Source organism: Drosophila erecta, unplaced genomic scaffold (assembly GCF_003286155.1).
Source record: "Drosophila erecta strain 14021-0224.00,06,07 unplaced genomic scaffold, DereRS2 tig00000055-arrow-pilon, whole genome shotgun sequence".
NCBI lineage: Eukaryota > Metazoa > Arthropoda > Insecta > Diptera > Drosophilidae > Drosophila > Drosophila erecta.
In genome coordinates, this window is record NW_020825200.1 from 20838028 (window position 1) to 20843363 (window position 5336).

The 5336-nt window shown below is 41.6% G+C and overlaps 1 long non-coding RNA gene across 1 annotated transcript; it reads right to left on the reverse strand.

The window, feature by feature from the left end:
• Positions 1–1712: 1712 nt before the first annotated feature.
• Positions 1713–3341, reverse strand: LOC113564077. Its single transcript, XR_003407769.1, has 2 exons — positions 2836–3341; positions 1713–2065 (listed from the first exon to the last, which is right to left on the reverse strand). It is a non-coding gene; the product is annotated as an uncharacterized LOC113564077 (long non-coding RNA).
• Between the last annotated feature and the right edge of the window lie 1995 nt (positions 3342–5336).

The following is a 5336-nucleotide window of genomic DNA, read 5'->3' on the forward strand; positions in this document are numbered from 1 at the left end:
TTTAAAAGACAGTAAGGCAAATTAACAAATAGGTTTTAAAAATTACTTCACAGCCTTACTTTACTTCGGATTTTTTTGGGGTGACGGAGCTCACCAAAGCTATACCATGGCTAATAATAATATATGTACATTATATGTACATCCATATGCACAAACAAACGAGAACGCTATTGGCAAGTTCCCATGCAATCAGACAACATCAGTAAATAAAGTTTCGCATCAATCTCTCTGGAATCTGCATATCTATTCTAAACTTTCTAGCTTTCTAGACTAGATATTTCTCCTGAGAGCTCGGCTCTCATACGGACGGACAGACAGACGGACATGGCCAGATATACTCTGCTATTGATTCTTTTCAAAAACATATATGTTACATAGTTTTCAACGAATCTATATTTTATCTAAGAGTATCTTTGCGCTCGGATCGACATAGGTTGATCCTACGTACACATGTATCACCAAATGATTTTTCTTCTTCAAAGTATATGGCGGCCTCGACACTTTTACACCTAAATGGGACTGGGAGGAGCCTGGCTCTAATTCTAAATCACTAATAAAATTCAAATAAATTGTGCTCTCATCTAGCGGGTCAAGCCGTCAAAATCCTTGTAAATCTTTCATAATACATTTTATCAATAGGTGAAAGTAAATATAGGTAACCTCCATTCGTCTATCGAATGCAGTCCGCGAGCTAAAACTCGTTTAATTAAGTTCTAAGTAGTTAAACTCTTTATTTTGCTACAACGTGCGGTCTCTTTTTCCCAGAAGATTAATCTGCGAGAGCGATATAGCATCCTAAGTTAAGGCACTCCAAGTCAACTCGGCGATCTCTGGACAAAAGGCAACAAGCCTGTCCAAACAATCCCTAATTGTGTTTGCCCATGTGGAACTGACATTTTGTTTGTACGGCGTCAGCGACCGTTAACGACTGTAGAGTATTCGACACGCTAAAGGTACTTAAGCTCAACAACATTTCCCATAGCCTTCCATGACTTTTAAACGATCGCTTCCCGGTTTACAAGTCTACTTTTAAGCCAGCATGGACTTACGGCCTAAAATGCAGAGAACTATGACTGCGTCTCCAAACAACAACATTCACAGAGAAGATCTCCGTTACACCCGTAAAAAATGAGGTATTCAAACAGAAAAGATAACTACCGCACCAAACTAGCCTAGAGATTCCCGGAAATTGGCAACGCTAAAAGAAAAAGGAGCCAAAAATTGCAACATTTCTTGAAACTACAGTTCTGGTCGGATTGTTAGCGCCAGAGCGGTGGATGGAATTCGGATTCTTAATGCCAACCTTCTGTGCCTTCGCGCGATCTTGACGTTCCTATTGACCTTATGTAGACTCTGCTAGAGATGCCTATCATCTGGATTCGGTCGGAAGCGCTTCCTCCTACCACTTACGTACTTTTCAAGGAGTGTGGTATAGCAGTTAAGGCTATTTCGTTTTATTTTCAGATTAAAATTGCTGTCCTATTTGGAAGCCAAAAAGCCAACCGCAGGCCCTTTCTGCTGCATACCAATATACTCTTATTCCCACGAATGAATTGTGCAATTCTAGTCACTGTACTGACAACAATTCAAATTATTATTGCAAAAAGGACTGATATGGATGAAGACCAGCAGCACGTGCGGCTCGAAATTCGTTTGCCCCTTTATTATGCGTCACAGCTCTACAGTTTTGCAATATGTAAAGTGTATTTAATACATTATTCTTTATGCTCGGCTGCCTTTAATCAGTGTTGTCTCTGGCACCGTTTGGTTTGAATTCGCATTTGCATTTGCATTTTCATTTGAATTCCACTCTCACTGCATCCATTTGTCTCTGTCCAGCTGGCTCCTGCCGCCCGTCGACGGCCTTTGACCTTGTTTCGGGCTCTGTGCTACCTTTGCCCATATGGCTGGCAAAGATAAGAACGTCAGATCGTAGCCAAGCGCCTTTGGAAAGAAAACACTTTGCTATTGTTAATGTCCGGGCTGCAAGTCCTGTCGACTTGTCGCTATCCCTGTAGTTGTCGTTGTCGTTGTCGTTGTCGCTGGCAACCAGACAACCAGATACCTGGGACGCTGGGTGGTACAATTTTAGAATTCATTGAATTTTAAAACATAACAATAAAGCACTCAAGATGTGCTGTGTGCCACAGCAAGCCAAAGGTATGCCGAGCACACACTGCGGCCCGTGAAAATGGGAAAACTTGTTCTCCCTTGGTTCGGGTCTGCGCTGCGTTGTGTTAAATGTGGCTCCGGATTGCTTGGCACACACAGCACAGACAACGAGCGCGAAAATAGCGCGGAAAATTTTAGCAACTTTTCCACGCCCTTTGCTGCTCGCGTGGAAATCACATTTATAATGAATTGCAGCTGTTGCGTAGACACTGCAGCAGCAACTGCAACAAGCGAGGAAAATGCTTGGCCCGGATTTGCAATTCATTGGCGTGTATATCCCGGCAGTGTGTGAGCCTGTTTCAAGCCGTGTCTGCGAGCATTTTGTATAAATTTAATTCGTGGCCATAAACGCATCAGCAGACGATCCGGCTGCGCGGCTTGTGCTTCTTGCGAAAAGCTGCAGCTGCAGCTGCAGTTACTCAGCGCACAAATCCACCCCTTCCGCCCAGGGACCCAAATACGTTTACAGCAATAAACGTGTTGATTTATTGATTTTGCACGTCGCATAATTTACTTTACCTGCATGATGGCATCAAAAAAGTGGGCGACACCCAAACAACAACGACAGCAGGCGACAGGCGACAGGCGTCGAGGGAATTCAGAGGCAAATGCAAATAAAAATCATGCGCCCCTGTTTATTTCCCAGCTCGCACGAACCTGTACCTGTATTGCTTGCATTTTGTATTTTCCATTTCCACATCCATTTCACTTTCTTTTTTGGTTGTATATCCTGTTGTCAACTCTCGGTGCCAACTCTCCCGCCAACCCCTTTCACCTGTCTGCCATCCAGATTGTCATCCCCTTCCTCGAGGTTGTTAAGCTGGAGTTGCTACTTTTTTGCACCTATCTATCTGATGGCGGCAGCAACAACAGTCAGCACGGTGGCAACAATGGCGGGCGACTCCATGCCGTGCGCCATTTTCAAGTCGTTCTTGCTCCGGAAACGAAAGCGGTTTTCATATGCATGTGCGCGCCCAGCAGCACAAGCAAACAACCGCATGCACACATCTGTGTTAAGCGTATGTGTGTGGCTGTGTGGGTGTGCGGGACTTTGACGCCTATGGCCACGCCCCTTCGTCCTTCCCGCCCTCGCCGTGGTCCGCCCTTACGTGCTGACAATATGAAATGTGCACAAGAATTGTGGCAGATTTCTGGAAGATTCGCCTTGCCTTCCGATTCGGATACAATGACTGCGGAAAATGTGTTCCCAGAAGGAGCAGTCCTTTCGAAGCAACCAGTTTCGGCAGATCCGAAAGTCAAGTTTTTTGTTTATGTAACCCTTAGAGTAAAGAATTCGCCATACAAATTTCTTATTTCTCTCAATTCAAGTTTTTCTTTTAATAAAAGTAATTGTTCTTAAATCAACATTTGTTCTTTGTCATCATAAAAAAGATGTGCTCCAAAAAAAACAAAAAACCATTAAAGTGGAGGGCAGTCGGCGTAGTGACGAAGCGCTTTTGGAGAGTTTGCGAAAGCGACTACTGTGATATACAGTAGTGATAACGAAGAGACGAAAATCTGCTGTGGTTGCCCGATCTAAACGAGTGGTACATCAAAAGCTCAACGAACTTACTTAATGAACGAATGAACTGTTTTAAGAATTGGGTGCACAAAAAATATATTTGTATACCAATTTTATTATAATTTTAAAGTTCCCTAAGGTTTCAAACAAATATAACACATCTCCGTTATCACCAGATTTAGAACAACTAGGATATGTTCAGAAATATATTTTGTATAAGCGTATCTAAACGATTTTTTAGGGTTAAGGAATAATTTAATAAATGAAAAACAGTAAATATTTTGCAAAAGCTTAACCAATCAGCAAATCGTATATAGTATATCTATAAATCATGTATCGCTACAAATGTTTGTATCAGAACTATTGTATGTTAAAAGTGCTTCGTCACTTGTTTTTTCCTAGGCTATATTCAGAATTTATTCAGAAATTATTTTCTGAAATGTAAGTCGGGTGACCTCTAAAAAGTTAATACCCTTAACTTAAAATGTAACTTAGCCCAAAAATTAAAATGTTTTCTAGAGAAAAAGCCGAGACGCCCATACTTTTTGTAAACGCTTATATTTTTTTACAACTTTCCTGCAAATCTAGTTTACCCGGGTATCGCGTAAAAACTTGCGCTGCGTGGGCCACACTAGAATCTGTATGCATAATGCCAAATTTGAGCTGTGATATCTCAAAAGTTACAGGGGCAAATGGGCAGACAAGAGGACAGGAGGAAACGGCTAGATTGAAACGGAAAGGAATTCAAATTAGGATTACTTTTTAATTTATTATTTTTTGGCACCACTGATAACTTAAAAAGCATTGCATTGAGTTTTTGTAAGAGACAGATCCTATTCTCCAAGAGAGACGTGCCGGCCATATTACAAGACAGGTATAAGTAACACCATTAAATTTTAATAAATAAACTGTCAGGCAGAAGAAATGAATACAGCAGAATCAGTAAAGGACGTGCAATTTTAACGCACACTGTTCTGGGCCGGAGACCCGATGATCCCGATGACTGTTTATGTACTCTCTATTGCATACATTTGTTTGGCTTTAGCCCCCTTTGCGTTTCTTTCTTCGTTGTGTGCATAGAAATGGTAAATAAATTTGCATACTTTAGTTCATCGTTAGTTTGGCAAAAGCTCAATTTTCTATGCAAAAATGCAGCTCTGATGATGACAAAAAAGTAAACGAATTACAATGCCAAAATAAAGGAGCAGAGAATGCTATAGTCGGTTCCTCGACTATAAGATACCCGTTACTGTGGGCGGCTTGTGAGCGTTTCCCTCTACCTGTTACATACTTTTCAACGAATCCAGTATACCCTTTTACTCTACGAGTGACGGATATAAAATGATGGCAACAAAAGAGTTAAACTGGAGATTCTGTCCAGCTCGGAATGAATATGTGCTGGGCGTGGACGGGCGAAGTGGAAACATGCTAATGAGGAATTTGTTTATCACAATATTCCTGTGTTCTTTGTTCCATGAATGATTTCCAGTTAGCATAAAAACGGCGCTTCCTGACAGGTACCTTGGACTTGATTTATAAAACCGCACTGTGTGGGCATCACCTTTTTGCCAGGTTCCTCCTATGCCCAAATCTGTTCTCCTTTTTCCCTAACACAGATTTCTGGCATTGTTCTTGCTGACCG